The 24,093-nt window shown below is 40.4% G+C and overlaps 1 protein-coding gene across 3 annotated transcripts in view; it reads left to right on the forward strand.

Annotated features, from left to right (window-relative positions):
- LOC140688385 (trafficking protein particle complex subunit 9-like) overlaps nt 1-24,093 on the forward strand; it is a 488,572-nt gene that overhangs the window by 363,062 nt on the left and 101,417 nt on the right. For all 3 annotated transcript variants that reach the window (XM_072947071.1, XM_072947069.1, XM_072947070.1), the window contains one exon: nt 10,673-10,897. The gene's annotated coding sequence lies outside the window, so the exon portion shown is untranslated. The remainder of the gene's footprint in view (nt 1-10,672; nt 10,898-24,093) is intronic.

Below are 24,093 nucleotides of genomic sequence, written 5' to 3' on the forward strand. Positions count from 1 at the left end.
AATCACTTTGATATTAAGTTGACATTCGTCGAGCACCAAAAGTGTGCTACATTCTTTTCTGGGAGTTTTACAGAAATGAATCCTTCAATCTTCTCAACAAGCGAGTAAGGAAGGTTTGATTGTTGTCCCAGGTTTACAGTGTGGAAATTGAGGCACACAGAGGGTAAGTAAGTTGGCCAAAATCACAGAACCAGCAAGTGGCACAGCTGGTATTTAAACCCTGGCTGTCTGGTTTTGAGGCTCCCAGAGATGGGCTTTGGGTGTTTAGATGTATCTGCATCCCAGAATCTCTGTACCTCTGTGCATCAGTTAGCCCAGAAAGGACAGGGAAAGGAGAGTTACACAGGTTCTCATAGTCGTGTCTCGGCCACTGTCCACAGAGAGTGCACCGTGATTGATGTTAATTGTTTTCCAGGCAGTATATCTGTTCTTATAACAGAAATTTAGTCCATTGAGTTAATCTAGAAACCCTTCCTGTTTTGCTTCTGTCCATGCTTGCCATGTGACTGCCTGCCCGTGATTGGGAGGTGGAGGAGAAAATGTACTCATGGTTGAACTCTGATATTTCAGCCTGGTTCATAGTTTCACATCTTCTGTTACATTAATAAGTTAAGTTTCTTGTTTCCTTTCATCAGTGTGTCATGAGTTTGGTTAATGGGAAACCAGTCAATGGGAGCCCAGGGGTGCTGACGGTATAATTTCTGAGCATGTGTGGCACTTCTACCCATGCAGACCTGGCTGGAGGATTTCCACCATCAGCACTGATTTCCCCCAACTGCAGGGTCCTCTCCCAACCCCGGATGTGAGGCTGGGAGCTCTCTGAGTAAGCCAGTCAGAGGCCAAGTTCACCAATCAGAAAATGATGAAGTACCTGGAAGTGGGTTTAATAGAAGAAAAGGGCTTCCAGGTAGTCCAATGGGCTGTTCGAGTCCATTTGGTGAAAAGCTGTTACTGTCTGTGGTTGAGCTACTTCTTTGCCCTTGAAATGTCTGGATTAGATGAAGGGATCTTAAATAGAAGAAAGGAGTGATTTCAGGTGGTACGTCCACACCGGTGAGAAATGATGGATGACCACCTGTGTGAGGCATAGACAGAGTCTTACAAACTTCATAAAATAACTTTAAAAGCTCTTCCATCTGAGTGCACTTCATATGGGGTCTAGTTCATCATTGGTCGTGCTGAGAGGGCAAATAATTGATGATGGCAGAAAGGACACGGAGGCATCAAAAAGGTCTCAGTCATGTTCCCTTTTTAAAGGATGCGACACAGTGTAATACATTTGAGCTGGTTTTTCACTGAAAAATTTTTAGTGTTTTCTAGGACTCCACAGTGCCCCAAGGTTCCATGCAGCTGGGTGTCCCCTCAGAGCAGCTCCGTCAGCGCTTGCCCTGGGCTGACGCGGTGTCACGTAGAGCAGGACTGTCAGGGTCCCCGGCTCCTCCGAACTCCGTCTCCTCTTCTGCAGCGCTGGGTTTCTCATCCGTGTCTACTTAGTAGGGTTGCTGAGAATCACACGTGATGGTTGTCAGGTGTGATTTGTGGTTGTCTCTGTGATTGGCATATAGTCAATATTTGATAGAAACACTTGTTTTTTTAGTATAATTGTAGCACCTAGATTGCAGTGGTTTTAAGTCTGCATTTTTTTTATAACTTTATTCTTGTTTTTCAATATGCACTTATTTTTATTTATTTTTTTGGAGGTACTGGGGACTGAAGCCAGGACATTGTGCATGCTAAGCAGATGCTCTACAACTAAGTAATACCCACCCTCCTTGTCTGCACTTTAAAATAAATATTGCAATACACAAAATAGCTCTTAAACACCCTCATGGGATCTAGTCTCTGTATAGACAGTTGAAAACGTATGCTATTTCAATAAGAATAGATGTTGTTGGGACATACATTTCTGAATCTGTTAATGTGCTTAAAAACGATCATAGGTAGTGATAAACATGAATCTTTGATCCAGTACTTCTTAGGGTCCCTTTTGCCATCAAGGGAAATTACATTCTACAGAGAAGGCTAATTGGGTCTCTTTGATGTTTGGATGGTTTAGCAGATGATCTAGGCTTTCAAAAGCTGACAGTTATGTATTTTAAACTAACTACAAAGTTATCTTCTAGAAGTTGTAAGTACTAAGCTTGTGAAGTGCCCAGTAATCCAGGGAGTATGTGTCTGTGTCTGTGTGAACGTTTTTGTGTGTGATTTCAGGAAGGTAGAAATAACTTCCATATAGACTTCTGATACCTTTCTCCTCCAGTTCATGGTGTAGTCATATATTTACACAAATAAATTGATATTCTTTTGTCATTTGGCATATTGGGAATAAGAGGTTCTCGTACTTGTTTCAGAAGTGTTGGGGAGCATGAGCTTAGAAAATGGGAGGAGAAAGAGGCAAGGAGGCACTTCACACTTTGTGCAGGATATGAGAAACTGTAGCTTTTCTTTTCTCTTTTCTTCTAAAGCAAACTGGCACTGAATTGTAACCTACTATTTCTCAGAATGGCTTTTCTGATCAGATACAAGTGCCTCAGATTTTTCAAGGCAACATGAATGATGAAATGTGTTTCAGCAGTTATCATTAAAAGTAGTTTTATTTTTCAAGTAAAAGCTGTAGACTGTTCTTACTTCCAGCCGTACAAGAAATTCTCATTGATATATGTACATGATCTATGTGCTTAGTTTCTCTGTTTTTTTTTAAGTGCTTGTTTCATTGTGGTTTGAATGAATGTTTAAAATTTCTGGATTTTGATCTTTAGAACATGCTGATTTATCACAACTGTTAAAAACCTGATTGTTCTTTGGTCCTTGTTTGGTGGGGCACCCTATTGATTTCTGTTGTCGGTTAAAGAGGGAAATTCTTCCTCTAGCCTGCAGATCATTAAGTGAATGCTTTGCAGTGTGCCTTTAAAATTCTTTGAATGCATTGAGCATGTTTGACCAGTGAATTTTTTACTGACTCATAGTAATGACGTTGCATTGATTCTTTGGATTTTCCTCCTCTCCACAAGAATTTGAATTCTCTGTTGCATTTTGTATACGTGTTCTTCAGAGGGGAAGAACTTTTGATTATTTACAGAGGTGGATTTTCCTATCACCTCTGAATGCCTTCTGTAATTAATACAGCAAATATCTGTTTTTGCAGTGCTTAATTATTTCATAAACTATTTATTGGCTTAAGCAGAAACAATGACAAAGAGTGATAATAAAAAAGTATGAGAAACTTCCTTCCTTTGAAAAATAGAAATGAGGTGGTCAGCCTCACCCATGCTTTGTGCCTGACACACTCTCATGTCATTGTGTATCTTGATTCTTAGATGGAGTTGCTTCAGGTTTGTAGATTATTGTTTGAACACTTTTGTTGAATCCTTTCTCGAGGCTGATGTATCCTGTTGGGTGTGTGGAAAGAGTAGAAGGGAAACAAATTCTATGTTTTGTTTTCAGGAGGCCTGAGTTGATGAGAAAAGAGTTGAGGGTGGGCTGAAAAACAGAGTGACACTCCCTCTCCTCCCAGCTGAAATTGATAAACAAAAAAATCAATTAAGTGTATCGGTAGTTGACCAACAGAAGTTAGTGAGCCCAAACTGTCTAGATATGCCCAAAGGAAAGTACTGAATTCAGCTGCAGAATTATGTGCTTTACCAAGATGAAGCAGCTTAGAGCAATCAGAAAAATCAGTAATATGCTGAAATATAAAAGGAATATTATATTTTTTATTTCTGAAACTTTTCTACGGTAAGTTGTGTAGAGCTAAAATTAAGTTTCAAGCACCAGGAGTTAAGAGTGTGGGTGGTTCTTTATGATCGTTATTCATGGATGTGCCTAGACACTGCTAGAGTGGCTGAAGCTGGCAGGAAAAGACCCACAATAAGGATTTGTCACCCTAAGTTGTCCTCCATAATGGTTCCATGTGGGAGCCCATGATTGGGTTAACAAATTGTAACACACCCCAGTCGCCTGTAATCTTTAAGAAGAAAAAATATGCTTTGAAACTGCTTTGCAAGCAAGTGCCTGTGCATCCTCTCTCCAGCCTCCTTGCCTTAAGAAGGAGAGACAATGCTTCTCTTGCATAGTTGAGGTTTTAGATAGCACTCTGCTGGTTGCAAAGCAAGGACCGGGGCCCTAAGGTATAAACGCTGGGCTTGTGTGCTGTTAGATATTCTATTATCCCGAAAACAAGGACCTGGCTGGTCTGGTAGTCTGCTTTGTAATTCACATATCTTAAAATATATCTTGTTCCCCTCACCCCATGACTTCCCTAAAGATACAATAATCCTTTGTACTCATTGTGTATTGTACAATCTCTGCCTCACCCTGTCTTTCCCGGAGTTCCTCCTTACTATCACATAACTGTTAATGAATATTTCCTTTGATTATACACAATAAATATGGGAGAAATTGAGAGGCTCTTGGAGTTGGCTCCCTAATCCCTCTCAATTTCTTGTCTTTTTCCACAAAGTCTGGAGTAATCATTTCCTGTAGGTAAGACTTCTGCCAGCCAGAACCCACAGTTCCAGGTGAGAACGATGCAGGCTTTATATCTCCTACCCGAGGGAGAGAGAGGAGGTAATTGAGATATGCTCCCCTGTGTTCCCTTCCTGCCCCAGGGCCACAGCAGTTCACCTGCAGACTTCTGGCCTCTGCTCTCAGGGCCTCTGTCCCAGGACTGACTGCAGCCTTTTCTTCCCTTGTTAACATATTTTCTGCCTTTCAGAAGTTGGTCTCTTCTTTGCAATTCAAACCTGGCAGATGTGATGGTGGTCAGCGTGCTGGTGGGCAGTAACTTGGGGACTCCCAGGAGCCATGCTGACTCTCCTGAGTCTCTCAATCGGGGTTACAGAACAATCGAGCACCGAAGGAAGCCCATTCACGTGAGGTCAACAGAGCATTTCATCACTTTCATTTTATTTTTAAATTTTCAGTGGAGAAATTATTTGTAGCAAACTGTTCCAGATATTTGTCCGCCTGCTTTCCTCACCACCATTTCCTTGTTGGCTCTGGTGCTTGTTTTTAGAAGCAGGTATCTTCTCTGGTCATTTCTAGCAGCTGCGCTTGCTGAAGCCTTGATCTGCATTTGAAGCAGAATGCTTCTCCTTGATGTGAAATTGATTTTCCTATTTCTGAATATTTCGTTTACACTCAGCAACTGTTTGAGGTGAAATGCTCTTGTCCAATTTCGGTTAACTCACATTTGCTGATCTCCTGCTTTCATTCTGAGGGCAGTTTCTTCTTCCTCTAATAAAAATTAGCAATTTGCATTTACTATGGAAGGTACTCGCCCGAGGTGCTTTTTTTCTTAACAGTTTTAATACAATTCACCCATTAAAATGTATATCAGTTTTTACTCTATGTCCAGAATTGTGCATCCCATTCAATCTTAGAACATTTTCATCCCCTCAACAGGAAGCCCCGTATGCATAAGCAGTCATTCCCATCTTCCCAATCCTCCCCCAGCCCCAAGGATCCACTCTTCTCTGTCTGTGGATTTGCCTGTGCTGGCTATTTCATGTAAATCGAGTCACATTATGTAAGTGGAACCGTCTATTGTGACTGACTTCTTTCACACTGAGTAACGTTTTCAATGTCTGTCAAGATTGTGGCCTGGGTCAGTGCTCTATGCTTTGCTATTGCTGAATAATATTCCACTGTATGGCTGGGCCGCACTATTTACCCATTCATCAGGTGATAGGCATTTGGGTTGTTTTTGTTTTTTGGCTGTGATGAGTAGTGTTGCCGTGGATATTCTTTTAGGAGTTTTTATTTGGACATTAGTTTTCCATTCTCTTACGTGTGTGCCCAGACAACAGAATTGCTGGGTCATTCAGAAACCAAATGTTCAACTGTCTGAGGACCTGCCAGGCTGTTTTCCAAACTTGCCATGCTGTGTTTCGACCTCATCAGCAAGGGCTGCATGCTCCGCTTCCTCTGTGTCCTCGTTAGTGCTTGTTATTCTTTTTTTATTATAATCTATTTTTGTGAGTGTGAAGCGGTTTCTTCTAGAGGTTTTGACTTGATTTCCCTTACATCTAATGCTATTGAACATCATTTCATTTTGCTTATTGGCCATTTGTATATTTTCGTTGAAAAATAAATTTTCAGATACTTTATTCACATTTTAATTGAGTTGCCTTTTTATTGTTTAGTTGTAGAGTTGTTTGTTTTTTTTCATTTGGAGATACAAATTCCTAGTCAGATAAATGATTTAAAAAAAATTTCTCCTGTGTGCTGTTTTTTCACTTTCTGGATGGTGCACTTTGAAGCAAAATTTTAAATTTTGATGAACTCCAATTTATCTGTTTTCTTTGTTCCTTGTGATTCTGGGGTATTATTTAAAATCTGAGGTATTTTATTTAAACTTTTATATATAAAATAACTTAATTTGTAGGACCGTTCTCGTAAATGGGTGCAGTTGTTGTCACCAGTCTATGGATAGGAGACTCAGATGCAGAAAATTTCACTGAAATATCAGTGTCACAGCTACCCAGTGCTGTGGGAATTCAGACCCTCATGTTTGTCCCCAGCATCTGTGCTCTTCACCAACATGCTCCACTACTGCCTGGAATCGTTAATGAAAACTTCTGTCCTTTTTTGATTTCTTGTTAGTTTGTTTTCTCATTAGGGACCTCATCTCCTTATTTTCATTTCGGATATCAGTGTTGATTTACTTTAGGTCTCATGTAGGCAGAAGCATTGCTATCACTTAACTTCTTTATTACTCACTCTCCAGTGATGATTGTTGCTAGTTGACCTAATCAAGTCATGCTTAAGTCTTTCCTGCTCATGACACTAAAAACAGTCATGACTTACAGAATGCTCAAAGAAGAAATTACTTGATTGATTTTATTTTGATAGCCAATCAAAACAATCAAATAAAAACCAGGTGTCGACACGGCTTATAAGCCCTCTAGAATAGGGTCACTGTCTTCCCTGTGTTTCATTTGTTTGGTCACAGTGTCTGGATAGTGCCTTGTTGTCCAGCAGTTTTGTGAGGATACGGTGCTCGTGAATCATTGTAAGGACAGAATTTTTACAACAGACTGTGTTGTTCATTTCACGAGGGAAAAGATAATATAGAAATTCTGCTCAGATCTATTTTAAAATTAAGCTTGGAATTTTTAAAAGAATTCAAGAAACATACAAAGATCTTTGTCACTAATTTTAGACCTATTTTAGACACTTTATGGTTACATAGCAGGGTAACTTACCAAGTAGTTTTGACAAGAGGAGTGTAGTATTGATTTTTTCTTTTAGTTGAAATATTCTATTTGGTATAAAGTAACCAGTGCCTATAAATGAACAAATATGTTTGTATTTCTATGCAACATGGGAGCAGGCTTCATAAGTTTCTATGTAATATATATGACTGTGTGTTTTAATCTGTCTGTCAGTGTTTTTATAGTTTTTCAGCAATGTTGTAACTTTAGAATTCTTCTAAGGAATTCATGCCCGATACTACTGCAGTTTGTACTGTGTATCCTGTCTTATGCATGGGATTCCACTGTCCCCTCAGTGAGGAATTTCCTCTCCTATTGAGTTAGTAGCAGAGTTAAAGGAACTGTGATTTCTAGGCCTTTGCTCTCCATGTGTTTCCAGTTGGTTGTTAATCACAAATTTCCCTTTGTTGAGTTTTCATTGTTCAATTAGAATTTTTGAAAATAGCTATTAATATGTTTCACCAGTCTCCCTAGAAACTTGATGTATTTGTGCTTTTCAGTTTTCAATTTATGAAAATTGTAAATGCACACTTGTTTTTAAGTACTCCTTTTTCACTAGATATGTTTTTACCTCTTTATAGTTAAAATAATTTTTTCCCAATGAATGAATCGGTGTGCATGTTTTAAAAGATACTTTACTTTTTATTTTTCTTATTCTAACAGATATATTCATTGTACACAATTTAGAAAATAAGGATAAACACAGTAATAACTTAAAAATGGCCTCTAATCTCACCTGGAGATACAGTTGTAAGGTTTGAAATTGAGAATTACAAGTCCTCTCACATTGTTCTTGTTTTTCAAGTACGTTTTGGTTACTGAGACCCTCGAATTCCCATATGAGTTGTAGCAGCAGCTAGTCAGTTACTGCAGAGGAGCCCGCTGGGATTGTGATCGAGACCACGTTGAGTATACGGATCACTCTGGGGAGCACTCCCATTCCAAGAGCGCTGTCATCTGATCCATGAATGTGCATGGTGTGTCTGTCCTGGTATTTAGGTCTTCATTAATTTTTTGTCAACAATGCGTAGAGTTTACATAGTATTATTTTACTTTATATTTTTACCTTTATACTGAGTACAATTGTGCAAGGTACCAGGATCAAAATTGTATTATAGCCCTGCCACTTGCTGTCACCATGGACGCTGCGGCCTTTCTTTGCCCTCTGTAAAATCTTGCACAAAATAGGACGTCAGTAACTCTCTCTTGAATGATTGATTATATGATTGCTGGATGATGCTTTAGAGTCCTTGTGATGATGTCTTTTTCCCAGCTTTTCCCCTCTTCTTAACTATGCCCTTTCTCTTCCTTTCCTCCAGCCTGGGTTTCAGCCTGCCTGTGGCATTGATTTTCCCTGTCTGTGGACTCTTCCTTACACTAGTTTACGATAATGTTACATGTGGGCTGTGGAAACTTGTTAGATATCAGGAAAGAGCAAATACATTGCATGCTAGTATTTTTAGACTGTGGTATTCTTTTATAGATTCAAATTAAATCAGGCTGACCCCCTGAGCCATCCCCTGAGCTCTTTTCACCTACCTACAGGTGATACTGCTCTGGTTGCTGCATGCACCCTTCCCCCAGACTTGGTTTTGGAGTTGAGTAAGTCACCATCAGTGGAGCAATCTCTTTAAAAGATGAAGAGAACGTTTGCTCCTTCTCCCTGGTTCAGGACTTGAATGAGATAAGGTAACAGTTAAAGAATGGAGCCCCACCTTATTCTGACCCCTGCTCTTTCCGTTCCTTTCTCCAGGGGAAAAGTGTACAATTCAAAAAAAATAAAGATTGTGAGCTAATTGGATAGACAAGACAACCGATCATTTATTAAATATCCTTTCATGCCCAAAACAAATGTATTATGCACACAAAAAGCACATGAAGTACGGTAGTACTGTGGTTGCAAATGTGGGTTTGAGTTCGATTCCTGCTCTGGAGTGACCAGTCTTGTGAGATGGAGAACTGGTAGGTCGGCTTATCCTTTCCCGGACTTGTTTTTGGTCCTGTAGAGATGGGGCTCGCTAGGCGTCCCCCTCCCGTAGCAGTGCTGTGGGGTGTAAATGACGCATGTGGGCAGCCCGAGCACAGCTGCTCGTTCCTCGTAAGTGCAGGATAGCATAGATTTTCCGGTGACGGCTTATGACCGCACTGTGTAGACACTCAGTGCTCCGAATGGATGCCTTGTGGTTTGGAGATGGGATTCTCAATTCTGTAAATACCCAAGAATTGTGTTATTGGGCCCTGCTGAGTTGAATCTATTCTTTAGAAAGTACATAGTGTAGATATATTTTTCAAGCATGCATGCTTTTTTTTCTTTTATTATTTATAATTCTACCCTCTCATCTCTTGGTGTGACTTTTCATGGAATCCAGGAGACAGTCCTAAGCCACCTGCCTCTTCATACTTCTCTGTGGTGGTTTTCTTCCCTGACTAGAAGACGGTTTTGCATAGGAAATTTTCTTTGTTCCCCTTTCCTTGGAGTCTCTCTGTTTGTCTCCCCATCTCTCACCTGTCCATCTGTCCATTTCTCAATCCACTGATCCTTCTGACTTGTTCCAAAAAGCACTTCAGGCAGCTTACAGAAGAACAGATACCAAGTAAACAGGTGAGAAAATGGGGCCAAGTTCAGACAGTGAGTCTAGGAGGTAAGCCTGTGTGAGAGTTGTAGGCATGAGACACAAGCCTCTGCCCTGTGACTGATAAGATCGACAGCAACAGTGTGCCTGAGGCTCCCAGTAGACACAGGGAAGCAGGGTTTGTGTGAGATGCTCACTGGCTGTGAAATAAATAAGTGGTTTAGGAGAAGCTCAGCCTTTCCAGCTACTAAGGCTCAGGAGAATATTTTTAGTGTGTTCCAAAATCAGAGTATTGCTCCTTTTCTTTTTTCAGAGTTCTATGTATAGTTGGTTACATTCTATACCTGGAAATTTCTCCAAAACTGCTTCCCACGTGAGTCCCATGGCTCAGGAATGGGGTGGTTCTGCTCATTGACGGGTGTTGGCCACAGAAAGAAAATGACAGCCTCAAAGGAGGCTAGGATTTGTCAGTTATGCTTTGTCAGTGTTGTAGATTTCAAAAAATGCTTTCACTATTTCTCTCCATCTGAGGTGGCAGCGTGCTTTCTTACCAGCGTCAGAAGCTCAGGGCCACGGGATGATGGAGGCTAACTTCACTGCCGTCAAGACAGCTAAAGTAGTCACTACAGGCGTGGTGCTTTTAAGTAGTGCAATTCATGTTCTTTAATAGGTTTCAACAGGTTAATTAACATTTAATAAATATGATGCTTTTTTGAAAAGACAGTTATAGGCAGAATATAAGTTGTGAACACTTTAAAAACGGTTTCATTACTGAAATTTCAGTAGGGAAGATTCTTTATCTTATTTACGCCTCTCTTTTAAAGTAACAATGAAACAAGACAGAAAAAGCAGAGGATGATTTCTGTCCTTCCTCTCGGCTTGCAGGTGCCCTCACCTCCAGTGGCATCCATCCAGACACCAGCACTGACACTGGCCGTGCTCAGAACTGCCTCAGCCCTGAAGACATTGCTGACAAATAGAAGGGGGCCGCGTCCTGTTACAGCAGGTGCTCTCACTTTGTGGGTCCTTATATAACTGTGCGGTGTTATTCAGGATCGCCCGTTCTACATTGTGTGACGCTGCTACGGTGTCTCCTAGTTATTTGTTTCTGTAAGTACTCGTGTATTTTTTTCACTGTGTGGTAATACACATCTAAAAATGCTTTTTTTAGATGAAAAAAAGTGTATTTAATATAAAAGTCTGAAAAAAGGGCAAAAGGATCTTCCTGATCCCACTACTCAGAGATAATAAGTAACACATTAACATCTACTTTCTGTTCTTTTCATCAGTGTGTAATACCTCTGTCATAAAAGCCAGTGAGCAATCTGTGCCTGTTTATTGTGTGGAGACCTCCATTTTCCATTCGGCTTATTACACATTTTTCTACAATATTCTATCTCCCCTGGCATGATTTTTAATGACCAGTATAGCATTCTGTCTTGTGGAGGCATCGTCCATTTTTCTCCGGACTTAAATAAACCTTTAAATTCCAAGTATACGTAACTGAAATACTGAAAAGAGTACTGTGGTGGTGCCGAAAGGCCCATACATCCCTTCCCATTTTTCCTGAGAGTAAAAACTGCTGACAATGTGGTGTATATATTTCATGAATTTTATGCCTATGTGATATATATATACACATACATACATACACGTATATGAGAAATCTATGTATATCTGTGTGTATATATGCTTTATTGAAAAATAAGGCCATACTATATGTATTCTGCAGCTCGGTTTATACACTCAAGTGTATATCATAGATGTCCTCCCACACCAGACCCACCCGGTCCTTTCAGATAGAGTAGAGGGGTCTCCTGATGTGCAGGTTTGGTCTCTTGTGTAAGGACACCTTTCGTGGGAGAGTACTGTGGACAAGGCCTTGGACTACGCCGAAACGCCGGACCCTTAGTGCCCACAGCTCACCTTGATTTACCGCATCATTGTCTTGATGGTAGACACATAAGTTTTCTCCATTTTCCACTGCCAGAAAGGATGTTTGACTGGCATCCTTCTCGTACAAACATTTCTGTGATCTTGTATGAGTATTCCTTTAGTTAAGGTTTCTGGAAATTTAGTCCCTGGATATGACAACTGTATACATCACAGGCTCCTTTCAAGTGACTCTAGAAATTCCTTCTCCTGTGGGGAATGAAAAGATGTAGAATAACTTATGTAACCAGTTCTCTATAGCTGAATATGATTTCACTTCAGCTTTTCTTCCCACTATTGTAAACAGTGCTGTGTAAATGCTCTGAGTACATCTTTTTGAACTGATTTTTTTCCTTAACGAAATGATTCCTAAAAGTGGAGTTCAGTCTGTGTGTACACACGTTTTTCAGAGTTTACATATCCATTGGCATGTCGTCCTCCAAAAAGATCACTCACAGTTTGTTCTATGAAAGATGTACACTAGCTAGAATATCTTTTAAAAATATTTGCCAATATGCTGAGAAAAGTGCTTTTTCATTGTTTTAGTTTGCACTTGATGACCAGTGATGTATTGAGCATTTTTCACTCATTAGCCTTCTGACTTTTAAAAGTGAATGATTCCTTTTTACTTTTGCACACATTTAAGTGAGGGAGCGTCTTGTTTCTTTGTGACAGCTCTTTGTATGTTATGAAAATTAACCCCTTGTCTTCATCAGCATGTATCACAGAGCTTTTCCTTGTCATTTCTTGCCTTTCATTTTGTTCAGTAGGTTTATCTTTGTTGTGGCCCAAAATAATCTTAAGATAGTAAATGTCTACTTTTTGGGTTTTATCCTTGATATTAACCTTAGGAATAGTTTCTTATAATGGTATAAATCTCTTCTGTAGTTTTTTTAATCTCTAAGATGGAGATGATAATAGTACTTGTCATAGTGAGGAGAAGTTGAATTAATATGAGCAAATGGTTGTGTTTTCTGTTATTAGTACTTTCTGAAATTTACATCACTATCTGTAATTTTTCTTGTGGTCATTATGACAGGAATAGAATTTGTTTTTTCCAGGTGATTCCCTGATCGTCCCAGGACTATTATTGAATTCATACTTTGCTCTTTGATTTGAAATCCCACCTGTACAAAATACTTATATACACTAGAGTCTCTTTTTGAGCTCATGGTTTATTTCTATCAATCTTACTTTCTTACTCCAGCGCTATTTCTTACATATTGTAAAAATTTACATAATATTTGACGGTGTGATTTTTTTTATTCTTTTTTCCATCCCTAATTTTCTTGGCTAGTATAATGACTTTATTACTCCTGAAGAATTCTAAACTACTATTTTCAAGTTAAAAAAATAGATAAGAGTTGTCATGGGATTTTTTAGTAAGTTTTGAATTATCTTTAGGAGAACGTACATCTTTACAAAACTGCTTTCCTCCATAAAATATGTTGATGTCTCTACATTCACACCTCTTACTTTACCCCTCAGTACAGTCCTGTACTTTCTCCATGTACAACATGGGCATTGTTTTTGAGTTTATTCCAGATTATTGTTGATGTTTTTGTTAATTTTGTAAGTGAGAAGTTTTTGCTCTTATATTCTGTAACTGTTAAAACTGACACTTAGGAAGGCAGAGTCGGTTTGTAAATACTCACTTTGTAACTTGTCATTTAAAATTGTAAGTATTAAGTACTTGTTCCAGAATCCTTTCTTTTCTGTTTTTAAAAATTTGTTTCCAACATTATCAAAATGGTCACAGCTAAGTAGTATAGGTGGGGAGACAGATGGAGAGAGGTAATGTGGCTCATGTACAAACTGTGAGCAGTTTTATGGCTGCCTTTATGCTGGAAAAGCCACTGAAGAGGCCAGGTCAGAACAGGGGTGGCTTTGTATGCACTTGAAAGCCAGCTTTCCTGCCTGTATTGTGAAGCCTGTTGGGCGAGGCAGGTAGATGATCAAGGTCGAATGGAGGTTATTGGCTGCACAAAGTGCTGTGTCTGAGAGCTGGAGACCATCGCCATGGGAAATGCTTGGTGCTGGGAACAATGCAGGGGTGCTGGGGAGCCTGTGAGTTAAGGATTTTCGAGCCCTGGGAGTGGGAATATCAGACTCTGCATTCAGATCTGAGTTTGAATTCATCCTCTTTAGTTTACTGGTCCTCTGACTTTTGTCAAGTTATATACACTCTTTCAACTCCTGTTTTGTTGTCTCTCAAAATAGGAGAATTACAGCCTGCTGCTTGAGTGTTTGATCAGGGTAAATAATTTCTGTCTATAAGATGCCACGTACAGTCACAATCTCAGTGAAAAATGGACTGTCGCCTCTTCTTCTGCAAGTTAGTGCTTGACAAGACATGGGGGAAAGCCAGTCCCTAATTTGTGTGTAATGCAAGTAGGAACAAAATTAATGTCTTGCCTTTCCATAGCAGTATTCTTACTCCTATGCTTCATTTACATCTTTCCTCCTTGCCTTTCCCCTTTCCCATCCTCCACCAAAAGAGCCTGAGACTCTTTCAGAACACTAGATTCAAATTACTTTAAAGGTTTGCTCATCCTCATGAAATGACAGTAACATAAAAAAAATCTGTACACATCCCAGAATACATTGTATTTGGTTTACACACATACACGCGCATGCACATACACACACACACAATCAGGCTACCTCCCACCTGCAGAGGGAGGACTACTTTTTCTGACTTTTCATTCACTGAGCGTGAGAACAAAGTCTCTTATGCAGACTTTCACCAGGCTTCGTGCATGGTGTTTTTAATTGGATTTCTGCTTTGTGGTTATAGATATAGTCTCCTAATAGAAGAGAGAAAGTGAGACATAGACATTCTGCTGAGATAATGGTGTCATCATATTTGAGTTGGAAAGACTTAAGACAGCATGGAGTCGTAACTTTTTATGGGTGAGAATCCATGATGTTGTAACTTGGAGAAGAAACTGGGTCTTCTGCCATCTTGTCCACGTGGGTGAAGAGGCAACTGGGAGGGGATGGCAGGGATCCTTCTTGCTTGAGTTCCATGGTCTTGCTAGTTTTCATTGCTCAGTTGCATTTAGTTTATGTCCATGAGGACTCTCATGGGAAGGTCACTCTGTCCTGATATATTGAGTTCCCACTCATATTTCCCAGAGTTTTCTGCTGACCTGCTGACACTATATATAAATGAGACCTAAGAAACTACTCAATATAAAATCCTTACTGTTATCATTTCCCCTCGACTTCCATAGGAATGGGGTACGGTCTCAGGCTGTCTAAGGCTAGATCTGAACGAAGATAGGATGATAGGCTGTGCTGCTGGACCTTCCCCAGCCAAATGGGATTTCCACCTTAGTTTTTAGAATCAGGCAGATGAGTTCAAATCTTGCCTTTACCAGTTATTATCTTTGTGATGTGGGGGAGAAACTGTTCTTTTAGTGTCCAATTTTCTTTATCTGAAAATAAGTTCAGTATTTATTTTAAGGTTTCTGTTTTAGAATTGAATGAGCTAATTCCCTCATGTATACCTAAAATAGTGATCGTGTGGTTCTATGCTGCTGCCTTGGTAGTTGATTACTAAGGGACTCGGCAGTGAGAATGGGGGTGGGGGACACCTGGATAATAGAGCTTATATTCCAGAATATGCTTGTAAAAGACTGGATGTGAGTGGATTTTTAGTAAATATCCACTCATTTCCTAATCTGCATTGATTGTGTATATTTCTTTATGCTAATATATGAACAATTTTAATTGCATTTTAAATCTTTGTAGTAGTTAGATTATGTAGCTATAAAAATACATGAAATAAAATGATTTGACTTGTATTTTCTTTTCTATAAGCAACAAAATAAAATAGAAAAGAAAAAATAAATTTTGAAAGAGTAGAAATAATTTTATTTCTGTGGAATCAATTCCATATAATAGGTTTTTGGTCGTGTTGTTAAACAGCATATAAAATTGATAGGCTGTGACATACTGGAAATGAGGAAAAAGTGAAGACATACTACCTCCAGTGCATTCATTTTGTTACCAAGTCCAAACTCGTTCTGCTTGCTGCCTGACAGGCCAATAAATCGGGAGATGAGGTGTTGGAGTAAGGAATAGTGACTTTATTTTAAAAGCTGGCAGACCCAGAAGATGGCATACTGATATCCAGGTGAACTATCTTCCCCAAGTCAGAATTCAGTCTCCTCTTATAGTAAAAAGTGGCGGGAATGTGGTCAGTTGTTGCAAACTTCTTGCTGTATGAATTGTTTGTCCTTGGAATCCTTTGTTCTAGCAGCTGTCCATATGTGTCAAATCATGGTGCCCCCGTAAAACCTCCAAAAAAACAAAGGTTATTCTCTATTTTGCAATTTTCCATCTCTACATAAATGTAGAAGAGCTAACATCCTTCAAGAATAGGTGCTCCTGGATATTTCAGGCTAAAGGCAACTTTCTTTTACAAAAGCTGCAGAGATAGCAAACAGGGTACATGTATAAAGCCAAACGAACACATCTAACATGGAGTCAAATTTATTCTTTTCTATTACAATTTCTTTTTACACCTCATAAATGATTTTAGTAAGAAATATGAGAAATTTTTTTGTTTTTGCTTCTTAATAACAGATGAGTGGCCCAACTACAGTTTTGTGAGCAGGTATGCTGTGCGTGCCTTGGGGTCACAGCAAACTCTTGTTGGGGGTGGTCAACCCTGCAACATGCCTGATGCCCCGTGAGTGTTGGTGAGTGCCCCCTAACCATGGGCTCTCTTCAGGAACCGCCATATGCACATTGACCTCTGGAGACCTCTTTTCCAGCAGCAGGAAATTGTTTCAGATACTGTGATGGAAAAATCACTCCAGCTGGGGATAATCAGGGAATAAAGGAAGAGGAAAAGGGCTTGGAGTAGAGTAGAAGAGAAGGACAGAAGGTCAGGGAGCCTGGGGGCTTGGAAGTGGGGCCTCGGGAGAGAGAGGAGCAGAGGTGTGGAGGGACTCGGATCCAGAACCAGCTCCTGCAACTTTCCCCGCACCCAAACCACACAGCTTTTAATTGGGTCGAAGACTGTCTCCGGTCTGGATGTCACCCTGAGAAGAACCTTGAGAATCGAAGATAAGGGCAGCACTCACCTAGGGGTTCCCTGAGAACTTTGGTCAAGTCCACAGTGCCTTTTCTAGTCATGTGCCTTCACCTGTTCTTTATCTCAGGATCTGAGAAGAAGAAGCAAGGAACTCAGGGAGAGATCCAGGAAGACATCTGACTGTGTTAAGACACGACAGTCACAGCGACACGGGGAGTGGAAACACTTGCAGCAAAGTAAAATAACTTCACAACTATTGCATCAGAGCTGCAGGTGTGAGAGAGCCTACGCCTGTCTCAGAGTGCAGGGAACAAGAGGAAAAGAATGGTAAAATTAACACTGACAATTGAAATTTTGTTAAATATCCTGCTACTGTTATTTGTATCACTTGAATGTATGCAGGTGTATTTCTATGAGCATTTATAGGTTCACACAACCACACCAGCCCCTCTTGCTCCCATCGGAGATGGGATTTCTCAAGCACAGTGCCCCTCCTGCTTGTGTGGGCTACGCTGCGTGTCCTCGCCTGGGGCCGGATGCTGCAGGGTACTGAGTCCCCGAGGAAAGCCCTGGGAGACATGACAGGAATATCTCAGCTCTTGAATGGGGGCCTCCTTATCCCCTTGCAGTGTAAGAATGCCGGTGACTCAGTTAGAAGCATGCATCCAAGCCGTCCTACCGTGTCATCACCATCTTGAAGCGGTGACGGAATCTTCTTAATTTCTGCAGAATGTGGTTTACAATCACCTTCTACAAGTGAGTGTGTGTCCTCTTACAAGTGGAGGAATTACTGCCATTTTCCTGGAAATTACTCACCACTTGTCCTAGTGACTTTTCTGTGCTAGGATTCAGTATGGCATGCTAAAAGTTCTGCAGTCAGACCTTGAAATCCTGATGAAGAGGATTATTTATTTTATTTCTTTATATGATATTATTTTACTTTCAAAGTTCAGATTTTTCGGTTCTTGGAGGAATTTTTTTGGGGGTTGGAGAAATAACTTCACTCTTACCATCTTTATGACCTGTTGCTATATGCCTCTCACCTGTCTCCGGTCACTTGTGAGGCAGTTCCTTTTGTGACCCTGTCCAGGTTGTTCATGTTATAAAACAAAAATTCTGTAAAAGTACAGTCCCCTTTAATCCGAAGACATTCCACAATTACTCCTTTAAACTGGGTGTGGTTTTAAGAAGACAGAATCATTGAACATGTCCTTGCCGGTTGCTAGTGCAAAATCTTCAAATCAATAGTCTAGCTCAACATCTAAAATCTTTGTAATCTACCTTGGATTTGTATGGATAAGTGAAGCAGTTTGCTAAGAACTCAAGACAAGGTCTAGAATACAGGCTGGTGTAGTTCAGCAGGTCCTCCCAAGCTGATGCTCTTACAGAGGGCGGGACCGAGGGGAGAGGGCGTGTCCTGCCCTCCCTGAGCTGACAGTTTCATGGCAAAGAGTTTCACCAGGTGAAGAACTTGGAGTTTCTTCTAGGAACAGTGGGTCTGAAAAGAGTCCAAAAGACGCGGATGTGACACAAGCCCATTTGTCTCAAGCAGGGGAGAGTGGCTGTGGGGCCACTTGGGAGACTCTTGTGTCCAGGTGGGCAGTGTTGGTGGCTTCCCCTTGAGCGGTGAGATGGTCAGTGGGTAAAAGCGAACAGATTGAAGGCATGTTTCGATGGTAAAAATGAAAGGATGAATGTTGTCTGTGAATGTAGGATGGAGTAAGGCCAAGGTTTCTGTGTGGATTAACGAGGTAAATGATGGTCCTGCTTTGCTATGATTAGGGAAAGCTGCAGAGGGATTTCTGGGGGAAAACTAATGAGTTCAGCTGTGGGTAAATTTAAAGGCTTTTGAATGTGTGGTCTGGGAGCTCAGGTGAGACCCAGTAGTGAGTAGGGGGAGGGGAGAGTTACATTCAAATCATCTTGTCTTGTGAACATACAAATAAGTCTGAGTAATGACACACTTAACACCTCTATATTCTGGATTTAAAGCCCCCAGTAACATTTTGCTCTATTGACTGCAGAGGTTCTTAATTTTTTTTAATAGAAATAAATAGAAACAAAAAAGTGGAGTTAATGACCATCTTAGAGTTGATGTGTGTCCTTGTATGTATTTTGATACCTCATCTGTTTATAACCATAATCTACAAAAAGTTAGCTTGCTTAGCATAAGAGTTAAACAGAGGGCATTGACACACACTGTTGGGGGTTGAAGCTGATCTTCTTGGGCAAATTATGTAGCCTCTCTGTGCCTTAGTTGCATCTTCTGTGACTGACCCCGGGCCCCTCATCACAGCAGATTTCCTAGACTAGTTGTTGGGAGGGAGGCTGCTGAAGTGACTAAGAAGTGGCAACTGCTACGGACACTGAAGGGAGAGACAAAAACAGATTAAAGCTGATAAACTGAGTACAAATACCCTCAAAAGGGAAAGAATCCCTCAGTGTTTTGGGCCACTTAGCGTAAGGGAAACAAAATCACGTGGATCCAAAGCTCTTGAGCATGAGAGTATTGTGGGTGGGAGGGTGTCATCAGAAAAGGGTTGATAAAAGGCCTCTTGGTTTCCCTTAACGTTTGCAGTAAGAATGGGGCGCAGAAGCGAAAACCACCCGCTTCACAGTAGAGGGTGCTGTTTTGTGCGAAACTGACCAAAGGTTGGAAACCTGTCATCAGTTGTGCTGGCAAATGAAGAGACTCCTGGATGGGGTGGGGCACTTACTGTGACTTCCATGTGACCTGCTGGCTGGGGACTGTGAGGTGGGCAGTAGGTTTGCAGGGTGACCTGGGCATAATCCCTGGGTCTTAGGCTGCTGGTCTGACTACCAGGCCTGGGCACCCACAGTCCTAATGGGGCTCCTCGGGGTGTGGCCTGGGACACCTGCCGTGCTGGGGGCGAGAGTAGGGCTCCCCGGAGTGGGTGTCTCTGTGGAGAGTGGAAACATCCTCCTGCATGGGAGAAGAGTCTCTGAGCAGGGGGCCAGATGCACAGGCAAGACCAGCTTGAGCACGGAGGTTTCGGGGAGCCGGGATTCATACAGTGGCCCGAACAGCCTTGTTCCTGTGAAACTGGAGGGAAAAGATGCTGAAAATGCATGCTAATTTCAGACCCTGTGGTATGTCATGAGTGATGGGAAAGACTGGTCAGGCAGGCACAAAAGAGCCCTGTGTGTATCCCAGTTGGGGTGTCACACCGGAGGGAGGAGCAGAGTTATAGACTTTGTCACTTATTATCTGTGTGACTTTGAGCAAGATCACCCCACCTCTCTCTATGTATATCTTCATCTGTAAAGTGACAGAGTGACAAGCTCGTGTCATCAGAAGGCTTAGTTAAGCTCTGATCCTCTTTGTCCAGTCCTGTCAGTGCTGCCCTGCAAGGTTCTGCAGCGGCTGCTCTTACCCTGAGATGGGAGGGCGTGGAAGGACATTGTAGCACCCGAGGGCAGGAAGGGGTTGCTTTAAAAGCAGACATGTAGCCTCCTGCAGCTGCAGACCTACAGAAGTTTGGTTGATGGTCATGGAGAGGACTTTGTAGGCCTTAGCATTGTCTTAAGACTTGTTTTCCCTTGGGGACCGGATTTGACTTTGCAGATTAATGTTGAAGATTTGGGCTTCTGGCAAAGCTGTTTTCAGAAATGAGTATATACGTAACATATAGTATAAAATAAAATGCTTTTATTTAATGTGTGGGACTTTGCAGCTGTTGGAGCAGTTCTGTTGGCCTGGTCTCCACGGAGGACACTAGGGGTCAGCAGAGCGTGCGTGAGGGCAGGCAGCCCGCAGTGTTTCGACGGGGGTTCTCCCGAACATGGCGCTCTGCTGAGTTGACTCTTCTCTGAGTTTGGTTACCAGATGAGCAGACAGCAAACTAATGAGTTCTGGTGGGATTGTATAATGACAGGAAGAAAGAGGGAGCCGTAGATTTTCGTGACTAAAACACGCTTTTGGTTCCTGATCCAGTGTGTCCCTTTACAGAATTGACGATTTGTGTCTATTCTTGGACTTGATTGAAATAAACGTGGAGCCTAAAAGTTAAGAGTTATGTTTTATTTGTCGGGAGGACTCGAGCCAGGATGACCGCCCCTCAGATCACACTGAGGGACTACACCCAAGAGTAGGGGAGAAGCTAGGATTATATAGGAGCTTTACAACAAAGACCAGGTAGTTGAAATAATAAGATTGCTTGTTATCTAAAGAAAGCCAGGTATCTCAAGTTCAAGTACTTAGTGCTTATCCATGTATGGACAAAGCAATCATTTGGGTCTTTGAATCCATATATTTGACAAGCACCTAGCTTTCTAGGGCCAGTATCCTGTTCGTTCTTATTCTGAGTCCTCTCAGGGGCACCACTGTGAGTGACTGAGAGGCTGGGCTGCAGGCATGTCCTCGCTGGGGGATGGCGGCAGCTGCTGATGACTTGGTTTCAGCATCCTTTGTTTACTGACATGGTTGCAGTATTTTCATTCACATTGTAATATTTTCATTCACAGTGCTCCCCCTTGTTCCTAAATTCGACCAATATTTTGAGAGACATTTCAAGACCAATTTTGTCCCACGGTGCTATGATGGCTCATATCCTAGTTCAGGTGAAGAATCTTCTGAGCTGCCATTCAAGGTGTTAGGTTATTTTTCATGCCCTGTTGATACTGAAAGTTCTCTGGATCGCCTGCCATACTAGCCTATTTTAATCCAGGAAATGTTTTCCCTTCGTTGTTCATTCCCATAAATAGAATCACACTATTATATTTACTTTCTGCAGGGTTATAGGTTTTATCTATTTCTTCAAGATGTTTAGCCATCATCAATCTTGTAGGCCTAGTTACACATTGGGAAATGTAAGAGACAACAATTTTATAAAATAGACAGTATATAACTAATACAGCTAGTAACGTTAATAAAGTCACAAGTAAGAATTTAATAGTTGAGAAGTTATATTCTGGGGTAAAATTTTGCTTGTGTTTCTGATTGAGTCTGAGTGATCTTACGAGGAAGTTCATATTTATGATCAGGCTCAGGGAAGTTATTAATTGGCCAGGTGATGTCTCCCACCATGTAAGATCAACAGTGGCCTAAATAGAACTATAATTTCTTTTGAGAATAACGTTTCTGAGGGCTATCTAGTTAGAGACTTGGAGTAGGGAAACCCACCAATGTAACACAGAAGTAATAAACATAGTTAATTTACCATAACCTTAACAATTGGAGTAGTTCATAATCAAAGGTAGGAGAAATTATCACAGTAATTGGTATACAGGCCTGGTCCGGTGTCTTAGGTCAGCTGTGTACCTCAGATGTCGTCTTCTTCTCATCCTGGCCTGGTAGCTTTTTCTCCAATTGGGCATTGCTTAAAGGTGAGCAGTGCTCTATTGGCCATTGCACTGCAGGGGATGTTTCTTATAGGAAATGATTCTGAATGTCCGTTTCCTTCAGTTTTGGTGTGTATGGTCTAGTTAAGAGTACCTGATAAAGGGTCCTTCCATTCAGGTTGTAGACAGTTCTTTAAGTCATGCCTGTTCCAGTATGTATAATCCCCTGGCTGCAGGTCATGGGGCTTTGGAACTTTACCCAAAGTTAGATTATTGAGCTTCAGAAACAAAGCTAGGGTATCCTTTCAATAATTCAATTAAACTTTTCAGCAATGTCACATAACATCAAGGAATGATCTGGGAAGTGTCTTACTAAGTATAGACCTCAATTAACGAAACTAGAGTTTAATATCCACTAATATATAAACTTTTTTCTCTATAAAGTGACCATCATTTTTCTCAAATATAGCCAAATAAGGATTAATTTGTTTACAAGTTAATTCTGATTATTTGATCATATAGGCTTTTTTAACTTGGCTGTTTTGGAACTTTTAATAAGGAGTCTAAGGGTAGAAAGTTAATAAGGTTTTCTAAGGCCAGGAAAGCCACGTCAAGGGCTTGACATGGATTTCTGCCGTACAGATTTAGGTAAATTCTTTTCTCTTTAAAATCCTTAAAATATCTTTAGATTCCTATATCTATTAGGAGATGATCTTCCTAATTTGTCTGATAGAGCCACTGGGGACCTAAGAGTTTTTAGTCTCTTGAGGGATCAGATAGAGAGAAAAGATAACTCTTCCAAGGCTGCTTACATAGGTATAATTTATCAAATTGCTGTGAATCATAACTAGCTTAAGGAGAAGAGTTTCTTTATGTCTGGGAAACAGGTTTAAAGCGAGTAGTATTTCAGACAAAATCAAAAATTATTACCATATTCATCATTTTACTCAGTCCCATGTAACTAATTCTTTCAATCAGAGTTTTCATTAGACCTTTAAAATTTCTTACCCAGTTTAGTTCAGTGCTATAGTTTGAAATTTATTAGAAATCAGTAAATCTCCTTGAAGATCATGCATTTTACAAAATCATCAGAAGAAAACAATTAACTGTCTATAAATGACAAAAGATTTAAAAGCATGGTTAAGCACCATTACACTATAATTGATAATGTAACCTGGTCACAATAACCAGAATTATGAATGGTAACATTTCAGATATACCAGAATTTTAGGGAGTCCATATAAATTCTGTAATTTCTATATTAATAATATTTTCTCATACAATATAACCTAGGAAGATTTATGATTCATTTGACAATACCATGTTATTTAACATGCCAAATGAAACTTAGTTGTTTAAAATCTCTCTTTGGGATGTTTCAGGGGCCCTCTGTAGCATCCCAAACTTAACTGGAGATTAAAAGAACTTTAATTAGAAATTGATATCTGGGGAGCTTTTTGAAAGATTTCAAAACACTTGGTCAGATAAACATATAGATCACTGTAAAGTAGTACTTATTCATTAAAAAGATAATACGTCAAAGGTAAAGGCAGAACAAGTCAGTTAAGTGTTATAAGAAGTTTTACAATTTGTTACTGAAGGTGGATTATCATTTTAAGAAAATTTTGTCCTCTTAACAGTGAGAAAACCAATTCTAGTCTTGTACCAGCTTACTTCTAATATTCATTTATTTTGCCCAAGTTGATTCTAAACTTGGCCAATTCCGACCACGTACAAAACTCTTTCCTCAGGTTTCCTCTTCCACAAGACTTCCACAGCTTTCTATATTCATATTAGTGTGTCCTTCATTTTCTCTTCCATTCAGAAGTAACCAGCTTCAGTACAAAGTCACTATTTTTCATTAACAAAATATAATTCCATTCGTTATATCTTCCCTTACACATTTATCTTACTTTCCTAGGATAATGAGATCTTTCCCTTAATAATAGAGACTATTTCAGGATGGCACCAATCATTTATTCATATTTCTAAACAGCTTTATTTTCTCTGTAAGAGGAAGTTAAAT

Source organism: Vicugna pacos, chromosome 22 (assembly GCF_048564905.1).
Source record: "Vicugna pacos chromosome 22, VicPac4, whole genome shotgun sequence".
In the NCBI taxonomy this organism is placed as follows: domain Eukaryota; kingdom Metazoa; phylum Chordata; class Mammalia; order Artiodactyla; family Camelidae; genus Vicugna; species Vicugna pacos.